At 37.7% G+C, this 24,750-nt stretch overlaps 1 protein-coding gene across 8 annotated transcripts in view; it reads right to left on the bottom strand.

Moving 5' to 3' along the window:
• LOC109099301 (inactive ubiquitin carboxyl-terminal hydrolase 54-like) overlaps positions 1 to 23,229 on the bottom strand; it is a 53,502-nt gene extending 30,273 nt beyond the window's left edge. For 2 of the 8 annotated variants that reach the window (XM_042736807.1, XM_042736812.1), the window contains exon 1: positions 9,721 to 10,097. The gene's annotated coding sequence lies outside the window, so the exon portion shown is untranslated. Of the gene's footprint in view, positions 1 to 9,720; positions 10,098 to 16,067; positions 16,092 to 16,862; positions 16,983 to 23,068 lie in introns of those variants that run through there. The other 6 variants (XM_042736813.1, XM_042736814.1, XM_042736808.1 and 3 more) reach the window with 5 other exon arrangements.
• Between the last annotated feature and the right edge of the window lie 1,521 nt (positions 23,230 to 24,750).

Genomic DNA, 24,750 nt, shown 5'->3' with positions numbered 1-24,750 from the left:
TGAACCATTTCATCCAATTATTTAAAAGAGCCACGTCAAAAGATGGAGATTCACAAATCAGACACTACTGTGGATTTTATGCATGTTTTCCCTACACAAGAATAATACTAGCATAACTATAAAATTTATGTATTCATATATCCCTGATTTTTAAGACTTCATTAAGCTTTTCCATGACCATGGGAACCCACATAGGGACAGTTCACCCAAAAATATCAATTTTCTTCATAATATCCTCTCCCTCAAGTTGTTCTAAACCTGTATGACATTGCTTCTTCTCCATATTTTAAAGAACACTAGGAACCAAGCAAAACTGGTCCTCCTCATTTTATGTTCCAGAGAATAAAGAAAGCCATTCAGATTTGGAACAACATGAGGGTGAATAAATGTTGACAGTATTTTGGTTTGAACTATCCCTCAGAGCCATTTAGTGAAACACAGCAATAAAAATCTCAGTATGCATCAAGTGAGCACAGACTCACTCCACAAAACACAAACAGTGATGTCTTAACACCGTAGTTGTGAAATTCCCTTTACAATCTGACTCAGATCTCATCCTGCCGGCTAAAATAACACTTGGGTGCAGACCAGGATTTATCTGTTTGTACCAGTCCAAGCCAGCATACAGAACATCCCCTAGCTGAGTGATGACGTGCTGCTCCGACACATGACTTACAGGTTGACCTCCCAGACATGACATTCTCGACATAACTCGCAGCCATAGTAGGGCCCTATGATTTCCGTGATGCGGAAAATGCGGACAGAATCGCGGAATCCAGTCATAAAAACGGAATTCACAGTTTAACACGGAATGTCATGGAATGTGTCAAATTTTGAATTAATCAAAAGTAGGTCATTACACTGAAAAAATGGCATATCTTTATAGTATTTTTGTATTGTTTCTAGTCAAAATATCTAAAAATTCTTAAATCAAGATACTTTTACTAGATAAACAAAATGACACAAAATATTTAGTCTTGTTTCCAGGGGGAAAAAACAATTTAATCACTTACGGAACGCGGAAGATGTTCAGGCGGATGACGTAGGATGTTTGCATTGTGCGCGCGCCTCTGAGAAATGCAGGAGCAAAGGAAACAAAGTTTCCTTACTTTAGCAAAGGAAAACCAGTCTCCTCTTGGCTTATATCAAAATCCTCCAACATTTTTCTTTACAAATCCACATTTTGTGCTTCTAAATAATGAACGGCGATTTGTTTTGTCTCCGCGTTCGTCACTAATCACTCGGCGGATGACGTAAGATTGTATGACAGTCAACGGAAGTGATAAAAAAAGTGTTTATTACATTTGAAATATGGATATTTATCTAACAAAAATGCATGGATTCGCTACAGGAGGCCTTTATTCACCCCCTGGAGCCATGTGAGGGATGTTTTATTACAGATGCATAAACTTTAATTCACGTCTTCTGAACTGTTGACAACCTACACTCGCTTACCCCCATTGAAAGGCTTGGAGGGGCCAGAACAATTTTTAATACAACTGCGACTGGATTCGTCTGAAAGAAGAAAGTCACATACACCTAGGATGCTTTGAGGGTGAGTAAAACACAGGCAAATTTACATTTTTGCGTGAACTAACCCTTTAAGGTGAAAAAGACACCCAACAAGGAACACATCCATTGCCAGCAACATTTAGATTTTACCTCAAGCTCCTGACAGGAAGTTTAAAAGTTGCAGCTTCGAGCAGTTCCTCTCAAGAGTTTAGCCAATCTGTCTACGTCCATCACCGTCTGTGATGTGATGTGCTTTTTACAAAAGCAGACTTGAGGGCAGTTTTCAAGGAATGCAGAATAAAACAAGAGAGGGGAAGACAACAGAAATAAAAACAAAGGCCACAGACTAAAGACTGACAGGAACAAAGAAAGAAACAAAAGACCTATTTGGACGGGACTAGTTTTACAGGGGGTCGTTAGAAATTTGTGTTTTGGTGATTTTAATCCTGTCCGAATCTGCTACATCTCTGTTTTTCCTCACACAACTAATAATATAATAATTCCAGAGCAAATTACCTACCATTTTTCAGCAAACTCAGTTAACATCTGAGAAAACTAATCCTGTCTGAATGCGAATGTCTGTGATTGCCGCCGATATTTTATTTCACAATGCGTTTCCTTGTGTGTTTTGGCAAACGTGAATTACCACAGATGCTCTTACCGCGCACATGTTTGATATATTTGCTTCCCGGCAAAGAAATAAAAAAAAATAACAACAATAATAAAATCAAGAACCAGATCAAGTAAACTGTTAAGACTGGCTATTTTAATATCAGCGCCAGGTAAGATTACTCACGAACTAATTTCTGCACTCAATTACATAATGTTTTAATTACAGATGTACCTTTATGAAAATTAAACATGGGGTTACTACAAAAAAAAAAAAAAAAAAAAAATTGTTAAACTAAAGTAACCACACATTAACATGGTTTTGCTATACTAGCCATTTAGCTTCTCCATGGTATTTGTGTGATAATACTAATGGTAATCAATCTGAATGACTATTCGCAATGCACACATACAGAGCACGTGATCTCTGTGACGCCCAGATGTACAAAACAGACCCTCCCACCTCTGTAATAAACACGGAGATGTTAGTCCCATCCAAACTGATGACTAAAGATGACAAGAGCCGAACTGAATGGATGAACAGAAATAAAAGGGGGCTGATAGAAATTGAACTGGATAGAGAAATTCTAGTAAGATGAGTGTTTATCCAGCTGTGAGTCAGAGGCTGACCTTACACTGCTGATGTCAATGGTTTCTGTGTCTGTGTTTATGGCTTTGAAACCACATTAACTCATTACATTCGCTCTTAAAATATGACTTGCCTAGAAACTACATGGTATAATGTCCGCTTTCAAACACCCATCTGCATTAGTCTTTGGGACAGATTTGTCAAGTGATGAGTGGGAAAGCTAACTGATAGCTCTCTCCAGATATTGCAGACCTCACTGGGCCATGCAAACAAGCCAAGCAATGTTGTAAGCTCCACAGAGCAGGAGGTGTTCACACTGTTTGGGGAAATCACCCAAAAACTGCTTGCTTAGATGTCTCTGCACATTAAACTAGAATAGTAGAGAACACTTCAACACTGAAGAAACACTCATGGTAGGTTCTTCATCCCAGGTAGACTGTACTGTGCCTCTGCTTGGTCAGAAGGGGGTAGGTCGAATGGCAGGTCAGGCAGGCAGATTATCCCGATCAGACGGTGGATTATCCTGTCTGGCAGAAAACAGAACTAGCAGTGTCTACTGTAAGGTCCTCATTAGCTTCCAGACAGTGGCTAAGACTGTCTTGCTGGGCCTAGTAGTAAGATCTTGTAAACATGGTTTTGGTGAGCCACAAGCTGATAAACAAGCATGTCACAAAGATTCACTCAACATCCTTCAAAAAAAATAAAATAATAATAAGATATGGATGGTTGTCTTTTTAATTGTTGAATGGTATAAAATAAAAATGTAATTCATTCAATTTATTTTTTAAATTGTAAATATTTGTAATAATTATTAAATTAAATTAAATTAAATATACACACTAACAATACTCACTTATCAAAAGCTACCTACAGTGCATTCAGGCTATCAATTTTTACTTATCATGTGTTCCCGGGGAATCGAACCCCCAACCTTGCGCTTGGTAACGCAATGCTCTATCACTTGAGCTACAGGAGCACAATATTATGTAACACTTAATTATTGTAGCACTTAATTATGTATAATTGTATATATAGTATATAATTGTATGCATCCGTTTCATTGCCAAGAACTCATATTTTACTTAAAGTGCCACAAAATGACAAGAAAACACATCAACAAGCTGAGAACAAAAGCAAAAATGACAATTCAAATCAAATGAGTCTTATAAACAGTTCAAACACACAAGTTATCAAGATGAATCAGTCTGAAAAACCCTTCCCTGTATAAGCTACATGAATCAGCCAGACTGGCTAATGAATCACCATCTGACTCACTGTCTCAAACCTACAAAAGCTTCCTGTACTTACAGTTTGTGAAATAGAAATCATTGTAATTCTGGACATGGATGTGTAGTTTAATAGATTTTATTAATAATAATAATAAATAAAATACAATTAAATCATTAATTGTTTTATTTTTTGCCTTATACTGCATCACCGAAGTAAGCCTATAATAACTGTTTATATTTTAGTGCTGTTGGGACAGATTTTGCATGCATATGTCATTCATCTGAGCATGTCATGTCATATCCGTAAACAGAGAAACGTAGCTCCGACTACACTAACATGCATGATGCAAGAGTAGTGTGAAGCTGAAAGTTAGTTGTCACAATGAGTGAAAATTATTAACCATGATCTACGCAAAACAGCAATCCTCCAGGTAATCAATGGTTGTGAAAACAAACTCCAAAAAGGGTCAGCATTGATTTGGTTTTCAGAGGTGGCAAGAACTGAAAGGATTCAAAACTGACAGAGTTGACTTCTTTCTTATGCCTGGTTGGTATACACAACATAATTTTAGGCCCAGTTTTTTACTTGCTGACAGTTTTCTGGAGATCACAGAAAAAAGCCTTAGGCAAATTGTGTTGGTTCACATGAGTGACGATCACATATTGGGAATGATCAAAAATGCAATCTGGGAGAAGCACCGACGCATCACCAAAGTCCGAAAAATGAAAGAGTAAGATACAAGGAAAGGAAATTTTCAAGGGAAGGAGTCATTGTTTTTCATGATTCTCTGTATTACTTCTCGCACATTTTGCCTGGGATTCTCCCGTCGTGTAGTGTGCAAACCACAACAACAACTTCTTTCTTTCTCTGAAAAGAACATCGATCTGACAACTTAAAAATTGTGTCATGTAGGCTATACCTGGCATTACCCGACAGGTAATGCATTTTATTTAACTAACAGAATTTAGCTTTCTAACAGTAGTTTGCGCTCATTATAGTGTCAGCTATTGCTTAAGGGCCATTTCATTATGGGTTGTTATAGTGCTGGATTTTATTTTCAAGGATGTACCATTCATTCGCACATAGGTGCCGAGCCAAAGAACAACCAAAACAATGTTCTTCCGCAAGATGCATGCAATTTTATTTATTTAACACTAGAGGGCCAAAAGTTACAAAGTGTAGCTTCAACAAATCTATTACAGTATCACCCTTCTCCATCCCCGCAACCTAATCCGAGTCTGAATTTGGGGAGCAGAACACAGTCTAAAGGTTTCTGACAATTGCTCCCATGGCAGTTTGGCTGTACTCTGTTATGCAACATGATAGCCTATGAAAGACATCCAGCTCTTCATCCCACTGCCCAATGCAAGCCTCTTAGCTGGCTTTAGTCCAGCATCACACGACTTTCCCTCTCTGGCCAAAAGGCTACAATTCAACCAGCAGTCACCTCGCACAGAAAATCAATGCTGAGCAGCAAACAGCCTCTGCAAGCCACAAGGAACAATAACAGAAGAGGTCTAAAAGAACAAAGATCAATCCGCATCCATTGCAGATTTAATTTAATAAAATATGTTTAAGAAATATTAGGGTCTGACGTGACTTGTGTCAATTGCATCTGCAACACTGAGCAACTCAGCATGTCCCACAAGCCTGGCATTTTCCATTTTAGGAAAAGCCAGGAAGACGCAGGTGACAGATCCCCTTACCCAATCTAACATAATAAGGTGTCACAGGATTATTCCTGCAATAATAGACTCTGCCGGGAACAGCGATGCCCATTTAGTCATCAGGGGTGAGAGAATTCCATCCCTCCCAGCCGCCACCTCTGACGCAGCTATCTGACATTTTCAATCCAGCAGGGCACATTTGTGCCACTAATGAAGTCTGTAATGTCTCACTGGCGAGAAGCTTCACACCTCAGTCTGACACTGACTGCTTTGCCAAAACTTCACTTGAACCAACAGGGAGAAAATATCCAACAGGGACAAAAGCTTGAGGGAAACATGTCGCCAGGCGACAGTGCGGTTGGATGGGCCTGATAGTCTTGGCATCCTATTTCTATTACTGAAAGTGAATGATAAACAAGCGAGCTATCTAGCCAAAGTGTCGCTACAGTTTACTTTAGCAAAAGTGATTTAGAGGCCATTTCGTCAGAGGCTTTTTGCCATTTTATCTTCGGATGTCAAATAAACAATGTGGTTCAGACAGATGGTGCACAGGCTTGTGTGCGGCAAAAGCTATGTTTGGGATTTTCTCTGTCCAGTTAATTATATTAATAAGACATAACTCTGCTTACGTCATCAGCCTTAACCTACTTTTAAATAGCCGCTTCTGGTGTGCAAAAGGACAAGAAAACCTTGAATGTTCACACTAGCAGCACAGGCCGATTTTCCATCTGAGAGAAGTTAAGTAGGATGATAGGAAACAGGAACAGGCCCATCCCTGAGTAATACGCTCTCCACCGTCTCCATCAAACCCAGACTGACATCATCCCGCAGCAGGAGCCCGGTGCTGAGGAAGCACAGGTCCAGGCTGGAGCGCAGTTATTTTCCACTAAACAGAAATAAGACAGGGTGGGTTGTGGTTGCCATGGAGACCTAGACCTGGTGCTGTTTTTGGAAGGATGAGGTGCAAGCACATGGGGCGGTCAAGCACAAGATACAGCCAGGCACAAACAGTGTCCTTATGTTTATATGTCCTATTCCAATACTTGCATCCAAGATGACTTAGGCATTTATTTAAAATAAATGAAACAAGACATTTTTTGTTATACAAAAAATACTGAATAAATGCATGTCATTGCATGGCACAGACCACATACCAGGGGATCAGAGGATGTGACCCATGGTTGGAGAGTTTAGTCGTTCTCCTGTAAGCATGAGCCAGTGAGCATCACTTTGGCCTGGCACAAGCAACTACATTTCCCTCGTACCATCTGTAAAGCTGTGAGGCCACCTGAATCTGGGCCAGTTCGCTACAAACTCTCTCTCCACAGCGCAGAGAGAGGCTGAGAACACAAATGCAACTATAGGGCAAATTTAGCCTGTCGGTCAGTAACCAATTTGGTCACATCAGGATTGGCTCCGCTCCATTAATTCAGCTGTAGGAAACAACAACCAGTTTTTCAAATAATCATGAATAACACCTGAAAATAAAGTTCATACATATCATCATCCAAATGCTTTGTCACATTAACAAATCCATCTATGCCAATCTTCTGTGTGTCTGAACAAGCATACATCCCTGCTATAAAGCGTGTAAAAAGTAGGATGTCCCATAAAGCCCTAGGAGCTAAGGAGCCGTCAGATTCAAAAAGCTGAAAACAAGCTAAGGCAAAGAACTGTAGGGCAGCTCTTTTCAAGTCTAGGTCAATTGTTTTTGCAGGATGTCATTCATAGTTCAGTTAAAGAATGCCACAAAGTGCAACACTGGGGTTCTGGAAGTACAAATCCCATTCAACAATTCTCAGTAGGGGAACAGATTTTTTACAACAGCTTATAGACCCTTAAAGACAGCCCTACAATATTGATGGTATATGCTTTTATTGAAGTCATTAGCCTCCATGCTTTTATTGAAGCCACTGAACTTATTTTTAAATAATCATGTTGTACAATGAAATTCCTGGTGACACTACCCATGATTCTGCAAATAACAAACACCAATTAGAGAATTAAAAGAAGCAAATTCTGCTAAACAAATTCTCTAGCACCCACCTACTGCACTCAAGTATGGTATTGACAATATAATTGTCAATAATTGTGTAAATGTGTATATTTTGCAGTGAACATTATTTTTTTTAATATTTAATCAACATATTTCAATTAACAATTAACAATTAACAAAAGTAAATCATTATATTCTTCATCAGATTCAGCACAAATAGTACAAGAACTCATGCACAGCGCTTGTCATGTTACTGTGGCATTACTATCAACAGGCTTTTTTTTCCCACGAGCCTTTTCTTTTGTGTGCCAAAGCCTGTTAGTGTGGTCTGTTTGATCTGGAGCTGACCCGACCAAGGGTTTAGCCAGATCTCACATTAGTGCCATTAGACATGTGACTACTAGAGCTGGCCTGCAAAGCTTTATGCCAGTGACTCTTGAGCAGCCTACCCACCTTTTTTCCAGATTAAGTCCATTGCATTTTAAATTATGGGTGGAACTTACAGTTTGGAAGGACTGAAACAAAACATTTTAAATAATAAGCCTGTTAATCCTTATCTGTCAGTTTGACTGACTAAGCCATAAATTTTTTGAATACCCTATTTTTATCCATCAGGAAAATAATGTAACTTGGTATTTGAATGTAACATTGGTATTACAAGAATATCTGTGACAAGAGCACTTTTCAAGTCTGCTGTGTCATGTTCTTCTGATAATTTTATTTTCCAATGTAACAAATAGGGAGAAGACAACACATACTGCACTCTTGTGGTCTATTCTCCTGATTCAATGGACATGTCCCAAACATGAAAGTTTCACTTAAATGCACTAGGAACGCCCTCACTAACACCTCTTTCCTGATTTTTTTTTTTTTCTAATCCCTATTAGCAGTGTTTACTGGAATTTTTCTAAAACAGTGAAATACAATTTGATATCTGTCAGAATGGTGGAAAGCTCTTTGAAACATCCATCAATGTTACTGAAAATGACGTAACATTTTTTCTTTCACACAGCATACAAGTATATTACCTGATATAGACCTATTACTACAGTTATATTGCTGTGGAAAGACTTGTTTGAACTTTTGGGGTTATTCATGGTCTGCTGAAAATTATTTGTCAATGATTTCACGTTTAATGTTCCTTTTGATGACTGATAGTTGAAGGGTGTGGATTCGTTTTCACACACCAGACATTTTAACAGAAGTTACTCCCATAATTCACACAAAGCATTAGGTGTGTAAGGAAAAAGCATAAGGAAAAGGTGGTTATGCTGCATGTAGTAGCACACATTTAAGCATCACAAAGAAATGTGAACTACAATTCATGACAGAAATGCATTTATGTACTGCATCAACAGTTACATAAAGACTCCTATTTCTGAGCAAGACCATATTCAGTTTTCAGAGTTCAGATACAGAGTCACATTCTGCCATCATATATGACATTTAACATGCAATGTGATATTTAACATCCTGCCTACTTCAGCATTACACAACTTCCTCATGCAATCACAGATCCCTCTCCTGAGAAATAGTAAACTAAAAGAAAACAGGTAAAATCTTGGTATTATGATCCAGTTCAGCAGGTGCATGACTATAAAAAAAAAAAATCACACACCATTAAAGGCACTCAACAGGTTAAAATTTGAGAAAAAAAAAAGTTTCTCTCACATGATTCACACCACACACGTTCAGACGTTAACGTTGTATATACGTGTTAAAGTTTAACTTTCTCAAGATGCACTAAAACATTCTCTGAAACATCAAAGCTGCATTAAAACACTAACGTAACTTACGTCCGCGAAAAAAACAAAGTTAATCTCAACAAACTTTCTCAACAAATCTTCTATTTAGCTACAGTGCGCTGAAGTAAAACCTGTACGTTTCTATTAAAACCTCGCACGTTTCTTCAGGTTTCAGTACAGAAAAAAACTATATACTTTTATATGAAATCGACATTTCTTTTGAATGTTTTCTCCGAAGCATGCGAATGCGTCTTGAGTTTTGCTCCATAGGGATTCAGGAACAATACGCGTCTCTTCCGAACCAAATCCCGTGAGGAATGCCTGGGCTATCGTTCTAAACTTTTCGTCATAGGAAATGTTTGTAAAACTCACCAGTTTCATTCAAAACTGCGTCCGTACAAAGTTGTGGGTGAAACCATTGGCAACGGGACCGTTAGCTTCAGTTACCGGTATCCTCGCGAGCTTGCGGCGCGTTCATTGCGCTCTGTGATAATGCAGTCAGAGACGGCTGGGGGAGGGGCGGCGCTATTACCTGCAGCCCCTGCCCCCAGACACACACACACAGAATGGGGGCGGGTGAACTACTGAGCAGTGCCCATCCTTGAAAAAGCATGAGTTTATCCCTTCAAAGACATTACTGAATAAAATCTGTAGTTTTAGAGCTTTTAGTTCCTGCCTTTTATCTGTAGGGGTACATGCTAGTGTACACTTAAAATCACATTTAGCATACATTCCCAATAAAACACAAATGATGACTCATGCTGCACTATAACTTCTTGTCCAATCAAATGAGCTTCATAAGAATTTTCCTCCCACTCAGTGTTGGGGTAAAGCATTACAAGTAACATAAGCTACTTAATCAGATTACTTTTTTCAAATAACTAGTAAAGTAATGCATTACTTTTTAATGTAAAAGGAAATAGGCTATCTGAGTTACTTCTTCAAATAAGTAAAGCCAGTTACTTTGTTTCCCATGTATTGACTGACAGCTCTCCTGTCCCCAAGAGTAAGAGCAGAAGTGTTGTGTGCATCATGTGAACACGATGTTACTGTAGTTCTAGACTAAATGTGAACATGCATTCGGTCATCTCACTTGCACAAAAACAGATTCACTTTTCCTCAAAATCAATAAAAACAGTGAAATGCAAAATCAGAATATGATGCAAACCTGCATTTACTGAATATGTTAAATAAAACAAATATCCTTTATGTATTTAATCCAATATATTAACCAACATCTTTGCTGCTGATCTTTAATGATCCAATTCAACCAAACCAATACGTCTTTAGATAAACAAGAGTGTTGAACTTTCTTCTGCTGCGTTATACAGTTTCATTTCCTTCAGCCTCAGGCTTATTCATTTAAATTTTGGTGTGAAAGGGATTTTATATTTGAAAAAAAAAAAAAATAATAATAATGCTAAAGTAACGTAATGCATTACTTTCCACAAAAAGTAAGTATTAGTTACTTTTTAAGGAAGTAACGCAATATTGTAATGCATTACTTTTAAAAGTAACTTTCCCCAACACTGTTCCCATTAATATATAAATCATGAGCAGCGTCCAAAATCCCATACTTGACATAATGAAGGTTTAGGAATTATGCTGGTGCTTAAGCATAATTACGTTCTGTTAATTAGACACCCTCAGCAGTTCTGTCATCTGCCACTTTAAATGCTCAAGCGCTTTAAAATCTGGTGGATGCTGACTGGCTGTCAATGTTTTTATCATTCCTCAAGTTCCTCCTTCTCCTTATCATTATAGTCGTGGTGTAGACTTCACTATTCTCATAGAATTAGAACAATTATTAAAACTTTACAGTTTGATTGTAGTTATCTTTAAACTTATCATATATGTGATTTCAAAATATGTATGGTCAAAAACCAATATAGTTTATTGCATTTATCTCAATGAGTCCTAGATAACATGACTTTGGTTTTTAATGTGAGCCAGTCTTCTTAAACTTCACCAAGTGTCACTTTAACAGTTTTAAGTTAAAGTGACAGTAATACAGGTCCTTCTCAAAAAATTAGCATATTGTGAAAAAGTTCATTATTTTCCATAATGTAATGATAAAAATTAAACTTTCATATATTTTAGATTCATTGCACACCAACTGAAATATTTCAGGTCTTTTATTGTTTTAATACTGATGATTTTGGCATACAGCTCATGAAAACCCAAAATTCCTATCTCAAAAAATTAGCATATTTCATCCGACCAATAAAAGAAGAGTGTTTTTAATACAAAAAAAGTCAACATTCAAATAATTATGTTCAGTTATGCACTCAATACTTGGTCGGGAATCCTTTTGCAGAAATGACTGCTTCAATGCGGCGTGGCATGGAGGCAATCAGCCTGTGGCACTGTTGAGGTGTTATGGAGGCCCAGGATGCTTCGATAGCAGCCTTAAGCTCATCCAGAGTGTTGGGTCTTGCGTCTCTTAACTTTCTCTTCACAATATCCCACAGATTCTCTATGGGGTTCAGGTCAGGAGAGTTGGCAGGCCAATTGAGCACAGTAATACCATGGTCAGTAAACCATTTACCAGTGGTTTTGGCACTGTGAGCAGTTGCCAGGTCGTGCTGAAAAACGAAATCTTTATCTCCATAAAGCTTTTCAGCAGATGGAAGCATGAAGTGCTCCAAAATCTCCTGATAGCTAGCTGCATTGACCCTGCCCTTGATAAAACACAGTGGACCAACACCAGCAGCTGACATGGCACCCCAGACCATCACTGACTGTGGGTACTTGACACTGGACTTCAGGCATTTTGGCATTTCCTTCTCCCCAGTCTTCCTCCAGACTCTGGCACCTTGATTTCCGAATGACATGCAAAATTTGCTTTCAACCGAAAAAAGTACTTTGGACCACTGAGCAACAGTCCAGTGCTGCTTCTCTGTAGCCTAGGTCAGGCGCTTCTGCCGCTGTTTCTGGTTCAAAAGCACACGCCTATGAATCGGCTCCTTCTACTCCAGACAGTCCACTGCTTCCGCAGGTCCCCCAAGGTCTGGAATCGGTCCTTCTTCACAAATCTTCTCGGGTGTGGTCAGCGTTTCTCGTTCTGCAGTGTTTTTTTGCCACACTTTTTCCTTCCCACAGACTTCCCACTGAGGTGCCTTGATACAGCACTCTGGGAACAGCCTATTCGTTCAGAAATTTCTTTCTGTGTCTTACCCTCTCGCTTGAGGGTGTCAATGATGGCCTTCTGGACAGCAGTCAGGTCGGCAGTCTTACCCATGATTGCGGTTTTGAGTAATGAACCAGGCTGGGAGTTTTTAAAAGCCTCAGGAATCTTTTGCAGGTGTTTAGTGTTAATTAGTTGATTCAGATGATTAGGTTAATAACTCGTTTAGAGAACCTTTTCATGATATGCTAATTTTCTGAGATTTCTGGTTTTCATGAGCTGTATGCCAAAATCATCAGTATTAAAACACTAAAAGACCTGAAATATTTCAGTTGGTGTGCAATGAATCTAAAATATATGAAAGTTTAATTTTTATCATTACATTATGGAAAATAATGAACTTTTTCACAATATGCTAATTTTTTGAGAAGGACCTGTATAATACAAAAAGTTATCCGAGAATAAAAGAAGCATATAACTTACTGAGAAAGCAAAGGAAGCTCTACTCTTGGGGAAAAAAAAACTTTACTCTTCAGAGCCTAAAGACAGGCACCAAACACATCTTTCAGCAATTTTACAATCCCCAAACTGTTAACTGAGTGACTGCTGATTGAATGAAAATAAGATGGTGTGGGGCAAGTTACTTCCTCCACCCAGAGATAATTAACAGGGCCATAAGAACAGTTTAACCTGGAGAGCAGCCTGCAACTCCCATCAAGACTCATAATTAAAAACATATGACGATTGAGAAACTACTTTTTATGTTTAGTTCACCCAAACATTCTGTCATAATTTACTCACATTCATGTACAACATTTTCTGTGCACATAAAATATGATATTTTGAGAAATATCTCAGTGTTTTCATCAAGGTCACCAAAACAGCTTTTTTTTGTTCAACAGAAGAAAGAAAGTCATGCAGGTTTGAAACATGAGAGAGGGAAAATAATCACTGAATTTTCATTTTTGGGTAAACTGTCCCTTTCTCATCAAGTTAATGCTAGCCAAGTTATGCTGTAAAATAGAATCAATATTTAAATGTATATCAGTCATGACATGACCAACTGTGGTCAAAACCAAAAATTGATGTACTGCACACCCAAATTTTCCATTAGTTTATCAGTATATTCCGTGCTTTTTCCACAGAGAGCCAGTCTAAACTGATATAGTTGGTTTTCAGTGACCGCACAAAGGAAGTAAGGGAAGGGAGGGCCAGTCCACACAGAACTTTATACTGGCAGATGTTAAAGGCTTTTTCTTCTGAAAAACAGACTGATGTGGTGACTGTAATGAACTTTTAAGTATGACCACACCAAAGCATGCACATCAGAGGCCCATAAACCATGATGAAGGCAATTTATGTATTCTTTTCTGTTCTTTTTATGTATTTAATATACATTTTGTCTCAAACAATTTTACTTATCTCACAAGCTTGCCAGGGTACATTGGAGAAAGTGGAATAACAGAATAGTGCAAAAAATACAAGGGCATTTTTTGTTGTCAGTGATTTTTGAGATGCCTGTGCTGAATAAACCAAACAGGTTCCACACCATTCCATTACAAGAAAAAAGCTGTACAGCTTCCAGTCTGCACAGGAATAAACAAACCCTGAGAGAATCAAACACAAATCACAACAAAAAACCCACATTATGACTATGAGGGAAAACAGAAGATGGAGAAAATCCCACAATCCAACATAACCATTGGCAATATTTCACAGAAAATAATAATAAATGAAAAAGAAAAAAAGAAAAACAACAATATTTTAGCAGTGTAAATTTAAAGAAGGAAAAGCAATATAGTTTCCCACAATGGGCTATTCATTGAAAGGACAAAAGCTTGTGTTCAAAAACAAAAGGTTTCATTCACAATGCTTGCACTCCAAGTTCCACTACTAGCTTCCTCCCCCTGTCCCAAAGGCATGACCAATTGTTTTCCTAGCTTCACAACTGCACTCATTAATGATGATTGTCTCCCCATTATTGTCCCAGAAGAAGCATTTATGTTAGGGTTAGGGAATAATCCTAGCAGGCAAGACTCAAAATCATATGGTTGTTCTTACTATTTCCAACTCACACAACTAATTGACTTTTCTATCAGTAATGTTTTTGTTTGTGTATAAATTTGATTTCTGATATCCAAAACCCTGAAATGGTCATATTGTGCAAAAAAAAAAAAAAAAAAATAATAATATTATTATTATTAAAAATAATAAACTATAGATCACACCATATTACATGCATTATATCAATCTAGCCTGTCTAAAACAAGCCAACATCTTCATAACATAGCATCTCCATTGACAAACGGTGACAAGGCTATAGTAATGACCTAGTGACAAAATCAATTCATTCTTATGAAAATAGTGTAGTGTTACATAAAGGGGATCTAAAACAATTTCATGCATGTTGACTTATTTACATTGTTAAAGAGTTGGATTGTCATGCTAAACATGGCCAAAGTTAAAAAAAAAAACACTTGGACATATACCAGAGTATTTCTGTGTCAAATACACACTTCCAGGTTTCTTACAAATTTCGGAAAGCTTTTCCATTGTGCCTCTTCATGACGTAATGAAGGGTGGAACTCCTTATATGGGCACTTGAACGCGCACACATAGACCAGCGCACACCCATCAACGCGCTTCATTTGGCAGAGCTGCACGGGACTCACTCTGGAAGAATATCTCCAAAGAAGTGCGTTTTTGGTTGTAAGGGAAAGATAACTTTGTTCAGCTTCCCGAAGAACCCAGCGTTACGTGAACAGTGGATACAGTGTTTTTTCGGGGCAGCAAAGTGTGTTTGTTTTCGAATGTTTTATAAACAAACCCCAATTCGATCTGGATTTGCACATCATTTGATACTGAAAGAGGGAGCGTTCTCATCTATAAAAGATCCCAGTCATCATGATTCGGAACTGCAGGCGGTAAGTAAAACTGCATCAAATGTCTGCGTTTTTTGGCAATCGTCACTCTTTAGCCCCGCCCGCAGCACGCCTCCAGGAGCTCAGCTGTTTTCGGAGAGAATGGTAAAGCTGTATCTTTCTTTTATAAATATGATCAAACTAAAGACTTTTTGGAGCTATTAAGGATGCACTACTACTATAGGTACTCAAGATTAAAATGAGATTGGGTCAAACTCTGGGTGTTATGTCCCCTTTAACTTATGAAGTAACAAAACTAACTCTCCCCTAAAATAGGGACAAGAAAAAAATCCCATATGAAAATGTTTGAAGGTAAAAATTGCCTACTGACCTTTTAATGTCCTTCAGAGAGATTATCTATTCTTCCTGGTTGAAAACTTACTTTAAATAACTAGCAACCCACAACATTTAACTTTGAAATTTATAGTGCTTATTAAAAAAAAAAGCATGTAACTTTTTTAACCAATTTTTTATATAAAAAAAACATTTTTGCCTATTGATTTGCATAGACTTCAGCGAAAAGCTCTTTTCAAGGCAAGAGGAGAGGAAAAAGAGGGGAAACCGGTACTTCCTGTAAGTTTTCATATCTAATCCACAGAACAATGAACCAAACACTTCATGCAGCATAAAATTTGCATTCACATCCTTCATGAGAAAAAAGAGTGACCAACCAGGTGATTCAGAGGTCTGGTTTACTCGATCTGCTTCCTGAATGACATCATCCTCGCTGAGTGACACCTCCCGGACAGTGAGGCATGCTTTACTCACTCGGTCATGTGATTACCCCACACAAGGGCTGTAGTCATGCATTATCTCATAACGTAATGACATCAGAGGGCATAAAGGCTCCTTATGCATAAACTCAATGTCTGACTAAAACTACATCTGCTCCAGAAATACTACACTCGCTACAAATGGAAAATAGGTCATTATTGGAATTTATTGTTTTTGTCTTCACCATTTTTCATTGCATGTTTCTGAGTCCTAATATTTTTAGCAATTTCCTGCAGCAGATTCATATCCGGTGTAGGTATCATTTTCATACTCTGAAACAGCATAACAGCTCGCGGTATCTAAAATTGATCTGTGCGAAGTGAAATTACTAATTTATGGCATGAAATACAGCTTAAATAAATCTGTGCAGTGACAAAGACTCAGTTAAATTGTCCAAAAGCAAAAGCTTTACAGGGTCACAACTCCTAGCAAAAAGCCGAACTATTAATCTCTGATGACTTCCATACACAGTCTAGTGCTAAAAGTATTGTCCTACAACATGAACAGAACCCTCTAGAATTTCCTATTAAAAGATAGAAAAGCCTGAAAGAAGACATTAATGTTTAAAACGCCGCAATCGCACCTGTCAGCTACAGCTCTCTGCCGTACAGTGCACATAAAACTATAAAACAAACCCTTAGGCTGACAAAAGGAGTTACTTATAAAGCTTTATACCGAGTCTGTGTACTTACAGTGTCTGTCTGGCAGACATCTGTGATCCGGCCATGAGCAGCTGTAATGTGTATATCTTGCTGACAATCATGCAGGTTTTTCCAGGTGATTCTGAAACAATGACATCACCCCTATCAACACACACCTGTTTCCTCAGGAAGCTCCTCCCACCTTCCTGCTTTTAAAGGGACAGACAGGGTACTTAAAAAAAAAAAACACGACAACTCATAAAGAACATTATCTGTTTGAACAGACTCAGTCATGTGAGCCGATGCCAAACAGTGTGTTCTAGACAAATATGACCTCACTCAGATAGCAAATATGCCTTGAGACAGTTAACAGAGACTGAATACAGAGCCAGTCAGCCAAATATAAATAAGTATGACTATTAATTTGTCATGTAAGATCTGTTTTTTTTTTTTTTTTTTTTGCATTGCAATGCATTGCATAGGCCTCTGGATTAATTATTCTTTAAAGAAAAACATCCATGTTATATGAATCAGCTGACACATTCTTAAATGACACGAACTCTAGACATTTTATAAACATAGGCTTTAATAGAAGCTTAATAATATGAGCCATTTAGTAGTTCCGCACGCTTAGAAGGTTAAACCCCAAAATGTCACTTAAAATTAGCAACTGAAATGTCATTCATAGCCAGAAACATCAATGAATGCCATATGGGATATTTTTGGCTGTAATCGTCTTTGTTATAAAAGAGTGGGGCTGTTGCCTAGATGGACAATGAAAGGGTGTAAGAGTCTAATTTCATCACTCATTTGTCCTGTTATTAGGAGCTACGCCTTTCTTAGAGCTCTGCTAATTAGACATCATTAAAACCAAAGCAGTTAAACATTAAGAACCTGTCATCAGTAATCTTAATCTGCCATTCACATTAAAACATTTGACCAACTGAACTCAAGATACTTCAAATACAGCTGATGTGCAAAACAAAAAATAATTTTAGGTGCCACTAATATTGCTCTTATTGTGACTTTCATATTGGTAATGACATATATCCATCCCAACTATGGTTAATATAGAAAAACAATTTTTTTTATTAAAAATGTTAACTTTTCATTTCAGCTAAGCCTAACATAAATTACAAAACTTAACTAACTTAATAAAATTACAATAACTAAAACTAAAAAGAAAATGGAAATGGAAAATAAATATAAATAAACAAAATATAATAGTATAATTTGGCATCAAGTATAATGCAATAATGCATAAATTGACTTAATTCAGGGGATTAATTTTATGAAGCTTATTTTATATATATATATATATATATATATATATATATATATATATATATATATATATATATATATATATATATATATATATATATATATATATATATATATATAAAAATAAGCTTCATAAAATTAATCAAATAGAAGAAATAAAAGTTTTAAACCTTGTCCAGGAGTAAAGAAAGAGTTTTATCACTGCAATTAAAATCAAATCCAACCTCTTATCAATAGTTATCCTCATGGCTGGCCTGTTTACATAGTCACACACTATATGACAAAAGTGTCCTCAAACAGAGGCTTGTGGGGCTAAATTTGGATTGCAGGACAGTATCCGTCAATATGTGCGCCGCGTCTCCTCGGGTGGTCAGTAGTACTCACACAGTGCCAATGGCACACGCAAGTAGCCATTCACAAATGTGTGTTGTGCTCATGGGAATTCTGGGAAGGGGTTAAAAATAGTCCAGATAGTTCCAAATGGGTGCCTTTCTCAGAATTTCTGTCTCTCAGCGTGTTTCCACGCTTGAACTTGGCCGCTGAAGCGTCTCTATTCTTTTATCATCTATAAACACTGTGGCCTCAACCATGAAATTATTATGCCAGTGATAAGAATGTGGATATTGTGTTTTATTTAAAGCCTATCTGGGTCAAAATCATTTGGTTTATGCTGTTCTTTTCATATCAGCAAGAGAGTGCAGTGGTTATTAGCTAAGTAAAGGTTCCAGGAGTCTTTCATTTTTAGATGGCTTAGGCATTCAGGGTGTTGACTTCCTTATGGCAGCCCACAACTCTATGTCTTCATGACTGTGTAGAAATTTCATGGTTTTCAAGGAATGTCCGTGACTCAAGCTTTTTCAATAATACACAGAGATATTTAAGCAGAAACAGATGGGAAGGAGAGAGAGAATGAATAGGAGGGAGTGAAAAAAGAAATAAAAAATCCTGTTTAATGACTCACAGATGCCTATTCAGAACAAGGTCAAGCAGTTTTTGTAACAAATTGAGTGTTTTCACCTCATATCATAATTGTGCCCTGTAAACATCATAACATCCTTTACCAGTCTAGTGACCTATAGGAGGTCATGTCATGGCTTAAACACACTGTGTAATGACCCTGTATGTCAAATCCTCTGTCAGCTTTAATTAAAGTTCAGTTCGGTGCCTCCAAATCCAATTATTTGTTAAAGCTACTGTGGTTCTTTTCTATGGGAACAGCAAATAGTTCACATGCACCCCACAATGAGACATTAAATAAACCGGCCAGCAGATTAAAAAGCACAGGGCCTCCATTAATTATGTTTGAGAGAGACCATGGAAGTCTCTTGTGTAGGGATCAGCCTTTTAAGGCCGGGTGTTGTCCAACAGTTTTTTTTTAACGGTAACTGACCTAAACAAGTCATTTTAGGAAGCAGCTATAAAAAACTAAATGAAGTAATGATAGGAAATATGTTTACAGGGAAGCACTCAGCTGAAATGTTTACACTATGACATCTGTAGGAGGGTCATCCATAATTCTCAGAAGTACGGTCTTCTAAATTACTGCTACTAGTGATTTGTCATGGAATTATAAGCATGTAACTTACACATAACTTTGGCACATAAATACAACTAGCTAACTGACTGCTGAAAATTCAGCTTTGCCATCTCAGCGATTAACTACATTTTAACATAAATTTGAAATAGAAAATGGTCATCTTAAATTTACAATACTGTTTTTACAGTAATTTTGATCAAATAGCTTAAACATTAGTAAGCATAAGAGACTTCCTTAAAAACATTATCCCAGACTTTGAATGCTATTGCACCAAACCAAATGGCACATGCAAGCAACTGATGCCAGACCCTTTCTATTTGAACATTTGTGAATTATTTTTTAAATTAAGTTTAACCACCTGGTCTCCAGTTGAACTTAGTGGATGTAAGTCAGTTCACACAGGTGTCCTAGCTGAGTAAGCACAGGTGTACATCAGCGCATTACCGTCTTCCACCATTTTATAGAATACCCCAGAACGTAATCAACGTTTACGTTCAGTAGATAGCGTGCGCATGCTGAACGTAAACAAAGCTGATTACGTTGATTATACGTTGATCGTGGTAATATCCTTTCTGTCTATGGAGGATCAGAGAGCTCTCATGGTTACTTTCAAAAATATCTTAATTTGTGTTCCGAAGATGAACAAAGGTCTTACGGGTTTGGAACGACATGAGGGTGAGTAATTAATGACAGACTTTTCATTTTTGGGTGAACTATCCCTTTAAGCGTTTAACTGTTCGGATTCACTGTATGCATTTCTACAGAAAGAACTCTGCAGGTTAAAAGTTTTTTAATAGACCAAATGTAGACCAAGAGGCTTGTGGCTTCAGAGACTGTTACATAATAATGGATCCAGACTGTCACACAGGTTGCATGTAAGAGGAGGGCTTCACTATCACTATCAGCTGCAGGCCAGCAGACAGAATTTAATGAGAAACAGGCAGGTGCGTGTGAGCAGCACTCGAAAAAGAGCTGGACTGCTGAAAGCATTAATCTTTCTCCATTTCGTTTTCTAAAAGCATTTCTACAAACACAATTAATAAAGAATAAGAAACAAAAGGGCAATACAGACAAGAACTAGAAAACACAGACACATTAATATCCTGCAAAGACACAGTGGCTACAAATCATATATGGACTTATATCACTGTTAAATAAGAAGTAATGAGGGTCTGGCTACAGCCATGCACTTTCTGTCTGTCACATGCATTTGCTGAAAAAAAAAAACTTATTCTTGTAGAAGATTTTTGCCACTTACCAAAATCACAACCACACATGTGATTATTTATTGGCCTTTACTCAGTCTGCTGAAGATTTTAGTCTGTAATGTGCAATTCGTGCAAGTTTGTCTCTGTTAGGATATTGTGTAATATTGACAGGCGATGACAGTTCAAATGTGCAAGATTATTTACACTGACTGCTGTGAGACTTGCGAACTGAAAAGCAATAAACCAACTACATGTGCAATGCCAGCAGCAGTGTCAGTCTCATTAAAATCTCCTTACTGTCCATGACACATTTTACTGGGCTGCAAATACTCTGGAAAATAAATGTATTATAATTTTTTTTTTTTTTTATAAAATCCTCAAAGTGCATTATAAAAACAGTTACACAGACATAAACATAAGCTGTTTTAATTATTCTACCTTTCATTAAAAACAATCAAACCTTACTGTATACACATACAGTATACTAGGAAGTATTTATTTACTAAATAAAATGTATTTTTATGTCCTGTAATCACACATGGCTGTGATTGGTTCATCATGACCAACGCTGATGAAAGCAACAGGAAAAATATGACAGCATCATTATAAGTGCATCTATATGAAGAAGAATTATCATTCGCCATGCATATGGGAGCGTATATGAAATAGTAGAATCATTATGCGTTTCTATGACAATCTGTTGTTAAATTCTGTTGGGAATTAACAGACTGCAGCTTATTTGTGTTTCCTCTGCATAGAGTGAGTGCACACCATCACAGAGAGAGGAGTGCATGTGAGCTGAGAGTGCATATCTAGAGCCAGACTCAGCTGGGGGCTTGTAGCAGGAAAACTGCTCTCACAAGGAAAAGACTTGGGCTAATATCAAATGAAGACTTTGATTTACACATGAATGTCCCCCACTCAGCTCAAATGTTCCTTTACCTTGAGAAGTTTAATAAAAGTTACCCTCAAGGGCTTTTCTGTCCCTTCCTGTCGTAAGCCCTTAAAAGCATGTTGTGAAATTTACAGGAATCCTATACACCCCCAACCAATTATCCAGACTGAAGGCTCTGTCTGCTGATGAATACATGGGAGCATAGGCCCTCGAGGAGTGACCATCGGTATGTTAATTTATTCATTTCTAAATTTTACATAACAATTAGTAGGCTTCTTTCGCATGCAAGCCAGAGCTCTTATTTACTTTTCACAGAGAGATTGCTAAAGGAGGGGTGATGAGAGAACATAAAGGGAAGGTTCGGATGGAGGGGTGTCTATTTTGATCACCCCCCTTCGCTGTATTAATAGAGACATCTCCTCCTTGTTTATGTAACACACCATCACCACACTGAAAACTGACGGATTTTTGTGCACGCAAACGAACCAACTAATTAAACTCCAATTATTATGTTCAATGAAGAAAACCCAGTTTATGAATGCTATTATGATTAATGATCTTGTACTTCCCTCAGAACAGTAGGTGATAGATTTTCAGCACACCTGAATGACCTACACTTCTTACTCTCTCTGTTTCTCACCTGCACAGCCTCTAAAACGCCACCAGATGACATTGGCGGCTAGAGGACAATCAAGTGTACAGAAAAGACGAGAGAGCGCTACGTCACTGAAAATGGTGAGGATCATATGGTCTTGTGCTGGGCAAGTTAAAACGCACGAGACGCGGCCAGCAATAAATCACCTCCAAATCTGCAATATCCCTTTTTCTGTGATGTAGACTGCATTCAATCGCTATGGAAAATACAAACTTTGAAAATGCATGGGTAATTTGCCATTTATGATAGAATTGATGCATGCATCGACACGTTCGAGGCTCAACCATGTGCTTATTCTACTACGTTGCGAACTTCTAGATGCGCAGCGTTTGTGTTCGCCACAACGCACAGTGTGCACAGCTTCGTCAGCACATTACAGCATGTGAGAAATAGCGTCTCCTTCGCACTATACCTGAATTACATTATAAACCTCTCGGAGAAGCATAGCCAAATAAGAACACGCCACTTTGAAATCCGCCGTGCTGCGTAAATTATTAAATGCATTCGTTCTGACAGTGATGCATCCCTATGTTTGTTTACTAGATCAGCACATGCCTGTGGAAGAGCAGCTACGTCTCAACTTCCCAACTCACACAGCGAAACGTCTTCTCTGCCCCTTTTTCATGTCGGAGGAGCAGACACTGCTTCGATAGGATGGTGAAAGGAGGGTTTCCTTACCTTGCAGTATGCATCCTCCCCCTGGCTGCAGCGTAAAAATCTGTTATTTTCTGCCGCTAAACCTTAAACATCCTTCAGCGTCACTCTGCTGCAGCCAAGGCAACCAACTCTCGCGATGTTTGGCGACTCAGGTGTCGAGTCGACGGAGTGTGACAATGAGACTGGGCCTTAAGCTGGGATGGTTGTAAATACAGGGGTACATGAGTACGAATTTTCTGACCGACTTCCTTAAGAATTCCATTTTTTATGGGGATTGGGGGGTATGTTCTTATTGCATTTGCCTCCCTCAGCAGTCTGTTGCCAAAGTTGTGAACACATGAACGGATATAGGCTAACATTTCAGAAAAAAAGCAATGCTTTTATGTTTGCAGACTCTAGGATTTTTCACAGACTTACTGTGCAATATAATAATCATACAAGGGACACAGAATACCAAGTGATGCCACAAAGTGACACTTTTTTTTATCCTTCTATTAAGATTTCAGACATATTTAATTCAAGTTAATTTATTTTATTTAAATAAAACAAAAGTTCTTGCTCATTTCGAGTCAGACATGACAAAATAACACATAAGTAGCCTATATGTTCAGTAGATTTGAGTCACATTATTTCAGTTACTGCTCCAACTGATGTATTGAACTTATTTTATTTTTTAAATCATTATTTTTTATATTTATTTTAATGGTTTAAAGAGAACTGGTTCAAGCAAGTCATTTGTTCAAGAATTGAACACTTGCATTGCGCATTTTTCATTCACTAAACAGAACCGGCTCATAAAAAAAGTGATCATGAAAGTCCTCGTGAAATATTGCATACAACCTGCTGGCTGTGGTTAGTATTAGAGCCATAAAACACAGGCAAATATACTTATGACCCACTTTCTCCTTCCCAGTTTAATTATAGTAACAAATGACACCGTATATTCACAAAAGACAACAACCGAAATATAAGCAATCAATCATTTATTAAAGAATGGGCATGTAGTGGTGTGAAGACAGTAGTTTAGAGCTTTTATTTTTGAGTTTTTGCATTAATGTTTGTGAAGACATGGATGCCAGTAATATATTAATATGCATAATGTGCTCGTATTACATGTAATAATAGTAATCTACTACAGCAGGAACACCAATACTGTGTAATATGTTCCACAACCTTATTATAATCATAAGTACATGATGATCATGACTATAATCAGTATTTACTCATGTAAATGACACTATAATGAAATGTTAAAGTGGGACATTAGCTTATTTAAAGGGAGGTTGCAGACTGTGCAGTCAAAAACTGTTTACCTTTTTAAGTGAGGTTTTTAAGCAGCGCGTGCCAAGCAGTCCATCACTGCGAATGCTAACTGGACATTGTCGCCCAAGGCACATCATGCTAATTTGTTCACTTCTAAAGTGCAACATGCTGACAAAATAACAAGCGAATCAAAACTTCAGTCTCACCTGACACCTTCATTTAAGTTGATATGCTTCATGCATAAAATTCCTCCACAAATATATATGTATTTCTTTTTTAATGATTTAGATTCAAAGTGACATGTACAGTGAGAGAGGTTTGCCATTCACATTTTACATGTCCTCCTGATGGACTGTTGAATTGTGGCTGTGTGCATAGGTGTGTGCCTGGTCATTAGAGTGCAGCGTAATTAGGACAGGCATGCTTTTTTTTTTTTTTTA

Source organism: Cyprinus carpio, chromosome B13 (genome assembly GCF_018340385.1).
Source record: "Cyprinus carpio isolate SPL01 chromosome B13, ASM1834038v1, whole genome shotgun sequence".
Lineage (NCBI taxonomy): Eukaryota > Metazoa > Chordata > Actinopteri > Cypriniformes > Cyprinidae > Cyprinus > Cyprinus carpio.
The sequence above is the reverse complement of the archived record's forward strand: the minus strand, read 5'-3'. Positions and strand labels throughout refer to the sequence as shown.